At 40.6% G+C, this 17,529-nt stretch overlaps 1 protein-coding gene across 12 annotated transcripts in view; it reads right to left on the reverse strand.

The window, feature by feature from the left end:
- The window catches only part of LOC140191785 (thyroid hormone receptor alpha), a 534,600-nt gene that overhangs the window by 458,135 nt on the left and 58,936 nt on the right, over positions 1-17,529 (reverse strand). The window contains exon 1 of one of the 12 annotated variants that reach the window (XM_072249530.1): positions 8,465-8,482. The exons of the other annotated variants lie outside the window; for them this stretch is intronic. The gene's annotated coding sequence lies outside the window, so the exon portion shown is untranslated. Of the gene's footprint in view, positions 1-8,464; positions 8,483-17,529 lie in introns of those variants that run through there. 12 annotated transcript variants of the gene reach the window in all.

Consider the following 17,529-nt stretch of genomic DNA (forward strand, 5'->3'; position numbering starts at 1 on the left):
CTCACACAATTCATTCAACCTTAAGCATCCATCTCTGTGGCAATCGTGCAAAAAGATTCAGTGAACATTTCAGAATTTTCAGGTCAACATATCCAAACCTCAAATGCAGTACATTCCGTAAATTAGCTGCTGGCTATAATAACAGAGAAAAACAAACCACATCTTCTGCAGTCAGCCAGGCCAACATAAGCTGCAGTACGCTGCAACAATCCAGACATACTGGCGTGTTCAGGTGAGACTAAGTATTTCTTCATGGATTTAATTGAAAAACACATGCCTGTATTAATTAGGCACATGATCCATAAGCTAAAATTAAGTAATTATAAAGCAAAAAAAGTGCATATGCCAGAATAGCTAATGTGTGTGTTTCTTCAGAGAGCTCCGTTTTTTTTCCCCCACAGCTCTAAGCTATGCAAATATTAAGTTAACCTGCCACTGTAGATTGCCCCTAGTGTCTAGGTGAGTGGCAGAATCTTGGGGGAGATGATTGCTATACAGGAATAACAAAAATAATGGGATTAGTGTAAACTGGTGCCTATTGGTTGGTGTGGACTCAATAGAACAAACAGCCCATTTCTGTGCTATGCAACCAAAATTTATGAGCTGGCAAGGATAAACACAACTGAGTCCTCTACCTAAATTTGAAGATGCTATTTCTATTGTATATGCATACGGGGATCTAACAAGTGCTCGAGACCCCACTCTGAATCTAAGGCAACCTAGATCTTTGGCTAAACATTCAAGGAGATCATCTCCACAGAGCACTTGTGGTCAAGAATACAGGTAAGGAGGAAGGCTGTTTCTGACCCCACATTAATGCAACCTAACAAACTCCACTGCTGTGCCTCCCCCATCTTAACCATAGTCCAGCACCCCATTGCAGCTCTTCTGTTAAGAGATCCAAAGGTCAATATGAGACGCCCCTCCAACGATCACAAAATATCACAGAGAAAGACTACTCCTTCCATATAGCTCATATAGCAATAGAAAGCAAGACTTTGTCTCTCTAAAAATGTCTTCATAATAAATCCATTTTGCCATGTGAGACTTCAATCTAGGTCTTCTTTAAGAAAAACTGTGAAGTATTCGGTTCACATCCAGCAGAGTGTAAGAGAAACACAGAAATTGCAGGTGCATTGTTATTGCTTTACCTTATTCTAGCTCAATGCACTGTGTAATGATTTCATCTGTAGAAACAGTATGTATGGCAAGCTTTTCACTCCATCTAGGTACAAAGTCCAATAATAAACCAACACCATAGATGATTTTTATAAATAAGCCCTTCCTTCTTTAAGGCTTTCAACTTCGCAAGGAGCCCCAGCAAAGGCTCTGATTTTACTGCAAGGTCAAGTACTACAAGTGTCAGAGGTGTAGGAATGAAGACAAAGAAGAATGAGCAACGGATCTTCGCCTTAAGATAGCATAGACCAAAATCTAAGCCATTTTATATTCATCACTGGTACTTGTGGAAGATGGCTAATTAATTCCCCTTCCACTTCTCCTTCCCCCATGATAAATCCTCCCACCTCTGTCTGTAAGGATTTGCTCTCACATTGAATCTGGATGTGCCGCGTTTCAGGTGGGATGTTAAAAGAACCCATGAACAAAGTGGACATTCTCCCCGGCCAACGTTTATGGTCAGGCATCACGACAAAAACATATTGCTTTTTTGTTGGAACTTCTGTGGACAAAATGCTTCTGTATTTGCAACAACTTACACTTTATGCAAAATGCTGTGGGACATCCTGAGGTCATGGAACATGCTTTACAAATACTTTCTTTGATAATGAGGTATGCTTGCCCTGAGCATAGCTGCCCATTTTGCCCTTTCAGCCACTGACAAACTAAACTAAACCTTGTCTAAGAACCGAACAGGAAAGTGTATTTTGCTAGAACCGCCTCTACAGAAATATATTTTTGCTTTTCTTTATTGGAAATAGCCTACAGCCATTGTATGCATTCCAGCTGACTTTAGCATCACAGTAGATATCACTGTGGTGGATGGCTATGGATGAAAAGGGTTTAAGTCTATGCCTAATTTAGTTCAAGAATTCATCACTAAACAGTCAACTCATGTCAGAACCAAAAGGCCCAAGGAGCAATGGAAATTAGTCTTCAATAGTAATCAGCTTAGAGTCAGCTCCACAAATTTAGCCTCCACAAATAGCTCACTTCTGGAGAGATTGAATAGAGTATCATTGTGATGTTTCAGGCAGCCTAAGTCTGCAGCAGGTTTGAAGAATTGGCATAATAGTTTTGTTATTTCTTTATTCATCTGCAAGATGTTGGGCAATTCTGACAAAACCAGCATTTATTGTCCAATCCTAATTAAAATGAAGTGACTTGCTCGGTCATTGTGAGTATAGTCATAAGTCATGCTGATGCCATATACTGGCCTGATTTCCTTCCCGAAGGAATGTCAGTGAAGCAGTTGAGATTTTATGACAACTGCATAGTTTCACGGTCATCAGTTTTGTTATCTGAGTTTATTAATTAACTAGTTTAAAATTCCCCAAACGCTGTGATGAAATTTGAACTCATCGACATTAATCCAGTCTTCTAGATTGCTGATTTGGTTGCATTATCAATAATCAGCCAGTACACCTGTAAATACAGACATCCCACCTCTCCCGTAAGTTCCGGGAGTCTCCCGCAAATTAATAGTGGCTCCCCGATGCCCGCAAATTATATACAGTGTTCTGGAAATTGATTTTTTTGAGAGCGAGCATTAGAGCGAGAGCAAGAGCAAGAAAGCAAGCGCGAGAGAGTGAGCGTGAGTGAGAGGGAGCACGAGAGAGCGAGAGAGAGAGCAAGAGCAAGAGCGAGAAAGCAAGCGTGACTGAGCGCAACGAGAGAGAGCGCGAGAGTGCGCGTGAGAGAGAGCAAGAAAGCAAGCGCAAGAGAGAGCGAGAAAGCAAGTGCAAGAGAGCGAGAAAGCAAGCGTGAGAGCAACCACGAGCGAGAGAGTGTGCGTGCGTGATAGAAAGAGCGAGAGCAAGAGCAAGAGTGAGAGAGTTCCAAAAAAAGTCAGAGTGGCAGAGTGTTCCAAAAAAAGAAAATATAAAACATACATCACCCCAGGCTACCCTAAAGTGTTCCTCTGCCTAATAGGGGTCTAAATAACGACTGTGTTGCGTGCTGCACTGTTTGCAACAGTGACTTTTCTATTGCCCATGGTGGGTTAAGACTGTAAAAGACATGTTGAGGTGAGTTTAACAGGTGTCATTCATTCATTAGCATAGCTAACGTTATTTAAACTAGCTGGCTAGCTGCTAAGGAGCAACTCTATTGCAGACATCCCATCTCTCCCGGAAGTCTCCCGCAAATTGATGGTGCTACCTCCCTGAAATGAGTTTTTGCAGGGTGGGATGTCTGTAAATACCCCAGAACAATCCATAGCAGTGAGACATGAACACCAAGCCAGAGCTAGGAAATTAGTTATAGAAGATAATTAATGGCATGGCTGAGCAATTGCATCCTTGAAGGAGGCAGCACAGTGGAGGAACTTAGATAAAGTATTCTAGATTTCATAGTAATGGCTAAATAGCTTCTTCCCTGTTGTAAAATGGGAAGACAGTGCAGAAGTACACATAAATCCTAATTCCAATAGAAAAACAAAATCAAGGATTTAACAAAGACATTTCTTTATTTCTCCAGAGGAATGAAACAAATACCATGGTATCATGGCACTGTTAGTTCGGAGTTCAATTCCGGCATCGTCTATAGGGAGATCGTCTGTCCTCCCCGAAACAGCATGGGTTTCCTCCGGGTGCTCCAATTTCCTCCCACAGTCCAAAGAAGTACCAGTTAATAGGGTCATTGTAAATTGTCCCGTGATTAGGCTAGGGTTAAACAGTGGGTTACTGGGTGGTGCAGCTCATTGGGCTGGAAGGCCCTGTTCTGCACTGTATCTCCAAATAAAATTTTGTTTAAATTTAAAAAAATACCAGCCCTGTCTCCACTGACAGAAATGATATACATGATCCACAGATATGGGCATCATTTACAGATGAAGGATTTCTGACAGATTACAAGAAATATTTTTGTGTGCACGTGTGGAGTGCTCTGTTCCAGAGAGTTACAAATGCATAATCATATGTGGACGAACATTGAGATATTCAAGACCAAAACTGATAAAGGGTGAAACAGGGAATACAGGGATCAGAAAAAAATTGGCATGGCACAGGCTCAGACATAACTTTATTGATTAACGGTGCAGGGTTGAAAGACTGGATGACACATTCCTGTTCCTGTTCCACTTCCCTCTCTATTGACCCACTGAGTTCCTCCAGCACATCATTATTTTGCTCCGGGTTCCAGCATCTGCAATCTGTTGTCTCCTTTTTCTATTTCTTGAGTTCTTGTCAATGCTGACATTTTTGTTAGCATTCAGAATTCTGCATTGTGTTCTTTTTTCTGGATCATTTACTGTGTGCTGGAAGAGCTCACAGAGGTTTGCAACCATAATACCTTGAAAAAATATCAGCGAGGGAAAAAAAATCAGCAGCAAAAATAATTGCGTCATATTTAATATGATTGCTAGTAATCAGCAAAGTCAACACAATTCATCACTTTCATACTGGGGAATAAACATTATCAGAGCTCAAGCATGTTAATACTTAATAACTAATCCAAGTATAGACTAAATCTTTTCAATCCTTGGATGTATTAAGATATATACTGAGTGGCCACTTTATTGACAACTCAATGCATAAAAACATGCAGACATAGTCAAGAGGTTCAGTTGTCATTCAGACCACACATCAGAATGGGGAAGGAACGTGATCTAAGTGACGTTGACCATGGAATGATTGCTGGTGCCAGATAGGGTGGTTTGAATATTTCAGAAACTGCTGATCTCCTGGGATTTTCATGCACAACAGTCTCTGGAGTTTACAGAGAATGGTGCAAAAAACAGACCAAAAAAAATCCAGTGAGTGGCGGTTCCATGGGTGAAAATGCTGTGTTAATGAGAGAGGTCAGAGGAGAATGGGCAGACTAGTTCAATCTGCCAGGAAGGTGACAGTAACTCAAATAACCACACATTACAACAGTGATGTGCAGAAGAGCATCTCTGAATATACAACACATCGAACCTTGAATTAGATGGGCTACAGCAGCAGAAGACCACAAACGTACACTCATTGGCCACTTTATTAAGTACAGGAGGTATCTAATAAAGTGGCCACTGAGTGTGTCTCAAGAGCAGAGACCCTAGGCAGATACCAGAAGGAATCAGGAGCAGGAGGCTGTGGAATTTCCATCAGGAATCAGGAGTTCAAGTCCTCTGGAACTCTCAGTGGGAATTCAGAGCAGGAAGCTCATGGAATTCACAGTAGGAATCGGGAATACGATTTTCACTGAATTCCCACCAGTAATCAGGAACTAGAGCCTTGTAGAATATCACCAGCAATTAAAGACAGAAGTCTCATGCTATTACAGCCATAGAGTAATAAAGGATAAAAACAGGCCTATTCTTTATCATCCATGTCAACCAAGAGGCCTATTTAAGTACAGTATTCCCATTTGCCTGCGTTTGGCCCATTTCTTCTAAACCCTTAGTAGCCAAATGTCTCTTGAATATTGTTGTACCTGCCTCGAGCACTTCCTCTGACAGCTCATTCCACAGACATATCACCTCTATTTCAAACAAAATGCGCCCCTCTCACCTTGAACCCCTGCCCTCTAATTTCTGAATCCTGCTGGGAGTCAGGAGTTGGGACCTTGAGAAATTCCAAGTAGGAACAAGAAACAGGCACCTTGTGGAATTCCTAATAGGGATCAGGAGCTGGAGCTGCTTTGCAATTCCCAAAGTGAGCATTAAGACTGAAAAACTGAGGATAAATCAATAGCCTACTGAGTACTCAGGCTACTGTTTTCCGACTTTCTTTTGTGGCATAGCATAAATGCATACAATTCCCGAATATTCATCCTTATCACAAGAAAGTGTCACACAGTAACCACTGAAGAGCAGTCCGTATAGGTCAGATTTGTGATGTTTGCCAATACTTTTGTCCCAGCAGGCTGCTGATGCCAGCAGTTCTGCACGATTGATAATGACCCTTTGATCAGCGCTGATAATGCTTGTGTGGAGTTAATGAAACCATAGGCTGTTCACCCCAAAAATGGAGAAGACATACAGCTAAGCAAATGGAATTCTGACTCTGGAGGATGACCAAACTCAGCAGAACAGAAACGCACCGACGACAATACACTAAGTGTCCGCGGCAATGCTTCACTTTATCAACCTCAGCTAATAGTCATCAGAGGGCAGAGGGTATTGCACTATATCAAAGTAACCACATTGACAGAGTCAGACTTTGACCACAGTGCAACCAACCACCAATGCCTCACGCTAATGTCAAAGACCTTCCAGTAGCGCGAGCAGATTTAACTGAACTTTAGCAACACGCAGAACAAAAGCAAAAGTAAACGTTCCAAAACACTTCTAGAAAATTTAGCAACTAAGTACATAAACAAATAAAATTTGCAATACATTTTCATGTATCTTATGCTCACCAATGTTCAGAAGAAGAATATAAAGCTTCCCAATCCCAAAACCCAAATGATCTCCAAGAGTGCTTGTGGAAACATAGTATAGAAGTAAAGTTACTGGATTTGTATTGGAACTGGTATTGGAATTGGCTTATTCTTGTCACATGTACCAAGATACAGTGAAAAACTTGTCTTGCATACCGTTGATACAAATCAGATCATTATGATTTTGGCAGCAAGGTAGAGTAGTGGTTAGCACAACACTGTTACAGTGCCAGTGACCCACCACTGCCTGTAAGGAGTTTGTACATTCCACCCATGACCACGTGGTTTTCCTCTGGGTACCCCAGTTTACACCCAAGTCCCAAAGGTGCGCAGGTTAATTGGTCACATGAGTATCATTGGGCCTGTTACCGTGCTGTACCTCTAAATAAATAAAAAATATATATACAGTGCAATGATGTAGAACAAAGTAAAACAATAACAATGCAGAATAATGTGTAACAAGAAAGTACAAGGCCTCCTGAGCTCCGGAGCATTGATCCCTGAATATAATTCTGAATCCCATCCTAACAGCTTCAGAATTTAAATTCAATAATAGCAAACTGGTACCATTATTTACAACCATGGAATTACTGGATTGTAAAACCATCAGACTCACTAATGTCCTTCAAGGAATAATTCAGCCATTCTTTCCATGAATCAACTGTATCCAAAGATAATAGGCAATGACAATAAATACTGGTCTTGCCAGTAATGTTTAAGTTCTATGGAAGAATAGATCTTTAAAAAAATGCCGCTTAGGTTACAAGTATTCGCAGTATTTTTCACTGACATAGTCATCCACTTGAAAGCACTCATTGTCTTGATTACTTTGCCGTTTCTCTTATATTCATCAGAGGTCTCTCTGGGACACAGTAAATAGTTTCACTTTTTCAAAACCGCATTATATTCCAGGATACGATATCAGCTAATTTACATAGGCTATCAGGTAAACAAGTAGTTTATTGCTCCAGTCATAAAACAGCAGTATGACATGAATCATTAATACTACTGAATACATCAAAAAGTTCCTCTAAAAAAACAACTGATTTTCGGAGGAACACAATTACTAAACAAAATCCTATCAAAGTTCTAACAGATACATTTTTTCTCCAGTAGTTAAAAAGTTAATTTGTGCAAAGTTATCCTTGTGTTAAATAGGGTCGCAGTGAACCTTAACGGCAGAAATTCTACTGACGAAGCCTCCAATGGTGATAGAAAATAATTGCAGTAAGGCTGAAGAAGGAGAGGCAGTGAGAGTGGGAGAGCAGGAAGGGCGGAGCAGAACAGAGGGAAGCCTTGAGAATGGAGAAAGAAAGGCTTGCAGATCCTCTGCACTTTTAATGACCTTGGGACATCCCAAAGCCAGTGAAGCTTTTTTGATGTTTAGCCAGTATTATTAAGCAGGAACTCAAACACCAATTTGCACAAAACAACTATTTATGTGATGCTGATTGAAGAATAAGAGTTGGGAAGGAACCCAGTTGAAGGTTGCCTGGTTGGTCTGAGCCAAAATAGGGTTGGCAGTTTGTGAATCAGCTTGTAGGTGGCCTAAGGGAGCTGGCAATTATATTCCACATGTCTGGCAATGCAGCACTTGCCTCACAATACTGCCTAATCTCTTGCTTAAAACCTTCTGCCCATGTAACTGGATGAAGGTTCAAGACTCGTGAGCCAAACCTTTAAACCCGGGTTTTAGTCGACAATCCCGGGACCACTGTGCCTGTTCATTGGACTCCTCCTTGAGGCCAGTAAGAGAGTGAAAACTCCTAAAGATTTCCCAGTGCTTGGGCTGGGAATCTGCTTGCTGATCCTGGGCCTGATCCAACAGGCACATTCAACTAAATGGGAAAAGAATGGTAGAAGCAAACATGAATACAAGTCCATCTTAGTTTTCCTTTACAGGGGTTGCAATAAATGTGCTTACTTGTTTCCTAATATCCTTCTTAGGTGCAGAGGAGATTCAGCAGGTTGTTGCCTGGATTGAGGGACCTTAGTTATGAGGAGAGACAGACTGAATTTGTTTTCTCTGTGGAGTGAATACAGGAACATAAGCACATGAGAGCCACAGATAGGGCAGATTGTCAAAATCTTTTCCCCAGAATCAGGTTTAATATCACCGGCATAGATTGTGTAATACATAATAAAAATAAACTATCAATTGACTTTTGCACAGTGCTGTAGTAATTTTATGTATTGCACTGTAGTGTATCTGCAAAAATAAACAAATTTCATGACATATGTGAGTGATGATAAACCTGATTCTGATATGGGTCTCCATTGTGAACTCAGATTGGGAAGGGGGCAGGGAGAGGGGAATCATGGTTGGGAAAAGGGAAAGGGAGAGGGGGAAGAGGGGAGAGAGGGGAACTACCAGAGAGACATTCTGAAATAATCAATAAACCAATTGCTTGGAATCAAATGACTTTGCCTGGTGCTTCAGGGTGGGGGTGTGTCTGCAACTGCAACACCCCCGCCCTGGCACTCCTCTGTCACCTGTCCAACACACTATCCACGGCATTCCACCCTTGCCATTCCCAACATCCTTTGCTCCCACCAGATTTATAAACTTGCTCTTCGCTCCACATTGACAAATATAGTATGATACAAAAGTCTTAGGCACCCTAGTTACATATATGTGCTTAAGGGTTTTGCACAGCACTGTGCATATATATATATATATAATTAAGTTAAATTAATAGTGCAAAAAGAGAGCAAAAAATATAGTGAAGTAGTGTACAGGGATTCATTGTCCATCCAGAAATCTGATTGCAGAGGGGAAGAAGCTGTTCCTAAAAACATTGAGTGTGTGTCTTCAGGCTCCTGTACCTCCTCCCTGATGGTAGCAATGAGAAGGAGGCATATCCTAGTTGATGGGAATCCTTAATAATCGATGCTGCCTTTTCTGAGGCATTGCCTTTTGAAGGTGTTCTCAATGCTGGAGAAGCTGGTGCCTATGATGGAGCTGGTTGAGTTTGCATCTTTTGGCAATGATATTTTCTGCAGTTTTTTTTCCCCGATTCTGTGTAGTGGCCCCTTCTTACCAGACGGTGATGCAACCAGTTAGAATGCTCTCCACTGTACATCTGTAGAAATTTGCTAGAGTCTTTGGTGACATACCAAATCTCCTCAAACTCCTAATGAAGTATAGCTGCTGTCAGGCCTCCTTTGTAATTGCATCAATATGTTGGGCCCAGGACCCAGGACAGATCCTCAGAGATGTTGACTGGGACATGTGTTTTCAGGTGAGTGGAAAGAGATTTAAAGAGGATCTGAGGGATAAGTTTATTATACAAAGTGGTTCATATCTGCCAGAGGAGATGATAGAATCAAACATAGTTGCAATGTTTGGGAGGCATTTAGACAGACACTTAAATATGCAAGGCAGAGAAGTAAATAAGACCATAAGACATAGGAGCAGAATTAGGCCACTTGGCCCACTGAATGCGCTCCGTCATTCAATCATGGATAATTTATTTTCTCTCTCAACCCAAATCTCCTGCCTTCTCCCCATAATCTTTGACACCCTTACTAATCCGATGAAATATACCCAATAACTTAGCTTCTACAGCCGTCTGTGGCAATGAGTTCCACACATTCACCACATTCTGGTTAAAGAAATTCATCCTTATCTCTGTTCTAAAGGGCCATTGGATGGCTGTGCCATCCAGTCCTAGTGGCATCAAGTAGGTTTAGTGTTGGTTAGCAAAAAGGTCAGCATGGACATGGTGGGCTGAAGGGCCTGACTATGCTGTACAACTTCATGACTATGACTCTAACTTTGCTGTAACAGTTTTTAAAATTGTATTATGTAAAATTTTATTGGCATTCTTGTGAACATCAGTGGCATTCAATCTCTTTGACAGTATGTCCGGGGGCAGTGTTTAACCAGCTCTCCTCACAATTCCAAGGGTAAAGCTCAGAAGTATTGGGTGAAATGTCCCTGTGTCAGCTGGGAGGTGGTATTTAGCATCGATTGATCCAAGTGAATTTGGTGGTAACCAGAATTTTTGGCTTGGAGCACCAGGAAAGACTGCAAGTTAGTCAGGAGAAGATGGAGGGTAGATGTGGGACATTTCTCAGTTCCAGGACATTTGTGAACCTGAACGTGCTAGGAATACAAGAGCAAATTCTAGGTCAGTCATAAGAAATGTTGTTATAAAGCTTTATCTAACAATGTTCAAGAAAATTTATAAATGGAACCAAGGCTCTGGTTCCCACTTGTAGATCTTTAAAGGTATTGATGTTCTACGGAAATCAAAATCTAGTTAATTTACACCAAATAAATATCAAACAGTTAGAAAATATCCCAGTAAAGTAAAATGTAATAGAGTTTCAATGTTGTGAATCCACACTCTGGTTATTACTGAGCAGAATCTGTGATTGTGCTTTTGGCAAATAAACTGCTCATCAGGGAGATGTTCGAAAACCCAGCAGATAAAACAAGCGGCTCAGTTAATCCAGCAATTAAACAATGGCAGCAAATTAAAATACATCAACTGCCAATTAATTCCAAACTATACAATCAGGATTGAAAGCATTTGAACATCATTGTTAAATGTTTCAATGTAAATAGCATCTTTCATTACTGCAGGATGTCACAACACAGTCTGACTCAATTAAATTGGTGTAGTTGTTATGTAGGAAGTGTGGCAGACAGACTAGTGCACAGCTATATGCCATCACAAGTAATATGACATTTACAAGATTTTTATTCTTCATTGTGCTTGGTGAAGGATGAGTGTTGTTTGGAATATCTGGGGAGTATCTCTGCCTGTTATTCAAAATAATGCAATAGGACCTCCAGATTACAACATTTTCTGTTAAAAAAAATAAACAGACTTTATTTGTCGCAGTGTCCAAAAAGGCGAGAAAAAGTACATGGAGACAAGAGAGACTACAGATGCTGGAATCTGGAGCAACACACAAAAGTACTGAAGGGACTCAGCAGGTCAGAAAGCATTAGTTGTGGGGGCGGGGGGAGGATATGGACAGTCAATGTTTGGGATTGAAACTCTTAAGAGAAAATAAAATGTGGGTTTTTGTGAAGCAGACGTATGAGCAAAGAAGAGAAAAATAGAGGTTAAAGTCATAGAGTCACAGACCACTACAGAGGCCCACCTGGTCTATGCCAAGCTGTTATCTATACATCTTTGACTGAAAACAACCAAAAGCTTTTAGACTTTATTTGCAAGAGTAGTAAAATACTTGGCATTTTTTTTAAAATGCACTGACCTTTAAAAAATTTAGTCTAATCCTGTTAAAGTTTTAGTAGTCTGGGAGACTGCACTCAAGAGTCTGTACCAAATTATTCATTTTTACTCAATGATGTTGCAGCTCCTGCAAAATCCAAACCTTGTTTGCACTAAAAGCACTTTTCAAAGCAGACAGGTGATTTTGTCTAGCACACTGACCATGAAAATAAGGCACTAAAAAGTCTAAAAAGTTAAAAGGAGATTTTGCATCATCAAATTGGCTTGGTATTTGGAAACAGTCACAATTAATCAAAGAAGTGATATAATCACATTTGTAAAATCCAGAGGCACATGACAAAAACTGATCCACTAATGCCAGAATAAAAGTGACACTTGAGGTCTCTTTCTTTAATAGAAGGTACATATCTGGTTTCTAGTGGGAAACTTTGTGAAGATAATTCACTGGTGATTGTGATAAGGAGGATTACTAATTCTGAAATCTATAATTGAAATAAATAGCTTGACACAAACTGAATGGTTTACCTACAAAAAACAACTGCAATGTAATTGTACATTTGTATGACTTGATTACATTACTAATGTATCATAAATACAACCAGGAATGAACTCAGCACGAGGAAAAATACAGAAAAGAACACTGTCAACTTTTACCAAGCTGGTAGATCTGTGGTGTCTTTGCTCTTGTTAAGTTAGTGAAAATCTGACGAATAAAATTTGGAATTTGCAAGGATGACATCCAGAGATATTTAATGAGACTAATTATATACCACAAGGACAAAAGAGACTGCAGATGCTGGAACTTCTTCCGTCTGGTTCTATTTACTCATCATCTCCTCCACATCTTGTTCCACCTATAACCTACAAGCCTCAGTCCCACAACCTTTCCTTCACAGCATACTCTTATATACAAGTGATCTTTCCTCTCCACAACAGTTCTTAAATCTGCTGACTTCTTTCAGCGTTACTTTTTTTTTTGCTAACTATTTTCCAATCTCAGCATCAATTCTCCCTATCTCATTACCTCGCTGCTCTTGAAATCCACCACCCAACTAAAGAAGGCCAACACACCGTACGCCTTTTTAGCCACCCTATCACATTGTGCAGCAACTTTGAGAGAACCACGGACGTGGACCCCAAGATCCCTATGTTCCTCCACACTGCTAAGAATCCTACCATTAACCCTGTACTCTGCCTTCAAATTTGATCTTCCACAGTGTAGTACTGCTGTGTTTCTTCAGCATTTTGCTGTTCAAGAATCTGTGCCTACCTTTAAAAAGTATTTTAATTCTGCTCCCACAGTGCTTTGAAGCAGGGTCCTAATAACTCATAGTCCTTAGAGATCTTATTTGTCTCATCTCCGTCATTAAAAAATGGCCTTTGATTTTTTTTTACTGTAATTACTAGTTCTAGTGTCTCCCATAAAAAGGAAAATCCTCCTCACACACATTCTGCCAAAAGTCCTCAGGATCTTATGTTTCAAGTAAGCAATCCTACTTCTTCTAAATCTGGGTGGATACAAGCCTAGTTTGTCCAGCTTTCCTTCATTAGATAGCCTACCCATCCTATGTATCAGTTTTGTAAGCCAAACTACCTCCTTTACATCCTTCCTTACAAAAAGAGACCAATACTGTACATGGTATTAATCTCACCGATAGCCAATATAACCAAAGCATGTATCTACATTGTTATTTAGTTCCTCTCTCAATGAAGGATAATATTCATTTGGCTCCCAATTACTCTCTGTACTTGCCTACAAGCTTTTTGCTAGTCATGTAACAGGACATCTAGATCCTCTTGTAGTTCAGAGCTTTGCGGTCTTTCACCATTTAGGTAATATACATATTTATATAATTTTTTCTATTTAAATGGAGAATTTACATTTTCCCACACTAAGCTCCATTTGACAGATCTTTGATCACTCACTTAATCTACCTTTGGAGATTCCTGGTAGGTTGTCTATGTAAGTCTAAACTTGAGTGCCACAACAGGTGGCAAAGTGAGATGCCTGATGGCTAATTATTGGTCTATGAAGTGGCATATGGTATTTTTTCTCAGCTGTTTCAATTTGCTTTGGCACCATAATAAAAAAAATGAAGGCTTAAAAAAATTGGCTCCTTTTAAGAAGCACGAAGCTTTGCCTGGCTGCAGACACTGGACTCCAAAGAGAGATGGAAGTTACATTAATAATTGCAATAGACAATAGGTGGGTTTGCCAAATGCTTAATCAGGCCTTGCGATAGGAAGCAATCCAATTGTTGATTGTGCCCAGAAACTGGCAACCTTCCATGTTAATGCGCACATGAAATATCTTCTAGAAGTGAATACCCATATATGCAGGATGTGTGATGCATACCTGAGAATGCATGCCCCACCGCCTATCCAGCCCTCCCCTTTTTTAAAAATAATTCAATATGGATCTCAGCTTAGTAAAGCTCCTATTTTATAATCGTCATCCTTACTGTCAAACCTCACCATGATATACCTGTGATTTCCTCAAGCCTTTTAATCCTAAATATCTGCTCTCTTCTAAATCTTGCCTCTTGGGCAAACTTGGGTGAATCCAAATTTCGTTATTTCAACACATTGGCCATGCCTGCAACAGACTGAAATTTCCTCCCTAAACTCTCCACCTCAATCTTTCATTCCTTCTTCACGACACTCTTTATCAACATCATTTAATTGGAAATAACCCTAAAACTACATGTTCTTCTTGAATATGAGTTAACAATATATCAATATATATACAGGTGTGTGTATGTGTGTGTATATATTTATATATATATATATGTGTGTGTGTGTGTGTGTGTGTGTGTGTGTGTGTGTGTGTGTGTGTGTGTGTATGTATATATATTATTGTATATGTGTGTGTATATATAAAGTATTAAAGGGTTACTTCAAGACAATATACAATCAATACACAAATTATGTTCTTATGGTCTTACCAAAAAAAAAGTCAGCTTTTCAACAGAACACTGCAATTCTGAATAATCAAGAGTACTCAGGCCGGAGTAATACAAATGGAATTTAGATCAATATATGTACGTGCTTTTGGAACATCTTTCCATTTCCATTTTGTTAGGATGTCTTTGGAGACCCATCTTGCTCTAAATTGATTTTCTATCATTGCAAACTCATGCTGTTTAAATCAGGTCATGTATATAAGCTGACATAAATATCCTAATTAATTCAACCATTCTGCTGTTCCACGAGAACCAGATCCGTTATCCGATGAGTTAGTTGTATGCCAACTTCACAGACTTCTATCTGTGCTTTAGAGAGCTGAACTGCCAAACCCACTTAACCGAACAGTTCGTGAATCCATGAATACTACCTCACTATTCCTCTTCTGTACTACACTATTTATTTTTATTTCAACTTATAGTAATTTTTATGTATTGCACTGTTCTGCCGCCACAAAACAACAAATTTCACGACATATATCAGTGATCATAAACCTGATTCTAATTGAAGAGAACTGGATGTCTCACAGGGTTTTGAGCTCTGGAATTGACCTAGAACTCAGTTTTGACTGACTCTTCAGTCTGCCTGCTGTAAGGCGTCCTACTGAAATGAGTTTGTGCATTGAAGTTTAGAAATTGAAGTTCACCTTCTTTCAATGCACAAAACTGATGTCCAATCAGGCAGTCACACACACAAAAATCAAGAAGCTGATGAAATGTCTGGTGAAAAATTCGGGTGATTTTTGACCCCGAATCATGTGGTTTGGGACAGCAGTCTGCGGAGCTCACAGCCGGCATGTCATTGGCAAACAAGTATATTCCCCATGGCCGTCAAGGTACAGTAGTATAAATGGATCTCCAGTGTGGCTGGGTACTCCCCCATGCAATGGACCAGCCTGCTCAACACCCCCACCCCACCAAGAGGTGAGGTGAGATATTGGCCAGTCAGTGACCACTGGTTCACACACTGCAATATATGATGTTGAGATGATGCAATCATTGTCGATGATGCTTGTGGAGGACGGAATTGAGTCCGGCAAGGCTCGTACAAAATATTATTGCCCTAGTTTTTTCTCCGAGGATTGTCACCTTGTCGTGGTGGGGCTTGTGAGCTCCCAAGATCCTGAGAATGATGCCATCTAGAGCTCAGCTCTGGTAGGGTCACCCATGGTGCTAAGTTGTTCCAGACAAAGCGCGATCCAACCAAGACCTCAGTGACGGAACTGGAGAAAGACGATGAGACATCACAACAGCAGTGAAGCTGGAGGAAGGCTGCAGCAGTGAAGGGTCCCCAGTCTTCTTGCATTCCATGCCACTGGACCCTGACTCCGATCTGTCAAGAACTGTGTGGTGGCTGCTCGTGCATCAGCCTCCCCATGTTAAATAAAATCATGCACAGGCATTCTCCATTAAGGGAATCCACTATAACATCCTGGATTAAGTCACCCACCAATATGCAACCCCTTAAGAGAACATCATAGAGTGATCGCACTACTACTGTTGTCTTAGTGGGAACCTTTAAATTTGTATCACCTCGCTGATCTTCTGCCAGCTTTAATTATCCTTTATTGTGATTAACAATTAGAAATGATTAACTTGCACCAGATGCCTGCAAGACAGCACAGTAGCATATTGGTTAACACAATGCATTACAGCACCAGCAATCACCGATCGGGGTTCAATTCCCACCACTTTCTTTCTGTAAAGATATTATACATTCTCCCATGTGGGTTTCCTCTGGGTGCTCCAGTTTCCTCCCACAGTCCAAAGGCATATGGGTTAGGGTTAGTAAGTTGTTGGCATGCTATGTTGGTGCTGGAAGAATAGCAACACTTGCAGTCTGCCCCAGCACACCTTCGGGGAGTATTGGTTGTTGACACAAAAGACGCATTTCACTGTGTGTTTCGATATAACAAATAAATCTAATCTTTCATGTAATCAATTAGATGTATGTCTCATTCCAGTCAAATACCAAATGTGCTCAGGAGAACTGCACATATAAATGCACAGTCCAGTTTCACAGTGATCACAAATCAGCTGGGAAATGATTGGTCATGCAATTTAATAGCGCTTGTGTGTGAATGGGTACAATTTCTAGATACTGATTCCTTGTGGACATGGGACTTACAGAGTAAAACACCCCTAATTTGAACGAGACAGCTGTTCTGTGAGGATAAATGGTGCACGATTGGCCCATTATGAGTTGCAACATACAGTACTGTGCAAAAGTCTTAGGCACATACATATATAACTAGGGTGCCCTAGAGTTTTGCTTAGTACTGTAATAATTTTATGTATTTCAGTGTACTGCTGCCACGAAAAAAACAATTGTGGACTGCAAGTGAGAAGGGGTCAGGGAGAAGGAAATCATGGTTGGAAACGGAGACACCTCTTTCTCCCTTATTAGGGAGAGAGAGAGCCTGTGGTATGTCGAATGCCGGTTGAACGATGTAGTTTTTGGGGTAACTGCAAGTCTCTGTCTTTACTGTTGCTTTGCTCATGCTTGAGTGCTTGGTGGCGGGTGCTGATGCTTTATTTTTGCCGGTGGGGAGAGGGGGGAATTGTTGCTTGCTGCCGCTTATGCGCGGGAGGGAGGGTAGCTGGATGAGACTTTAGGGTTCTAACATTTAACTGTTGTTCATTCTTTGGGGACACTCCACTGTTTTCATGGATGGTTGTGAAGAAAAAGCATTTCAGGATGTATATTGTATACCTTTCGCTGACATTAAATGTACCTTTGAAACCTTTGAAAAGGGGAAGGACGAGGGGAGGGAGCAGGAAGCACCAGAGACATTCTGTAATGATCAATAAGCCAA

Source organism: Mobula birostris, chromosome X (genome assembly GCF_030028105.1).
Source record: "Mobula birostris isolate sMobBir1 chromosome X, sMobBir1.hap1, whole genome shotgun sequence".
NCBI classification, from domain to species: domain Eukaryota; kingdom Metazoa; phylum Chordata; class Chondrichthyes; order Myliobatiformes; family Myliobatidae; genus Mobula; species Mobula birostris.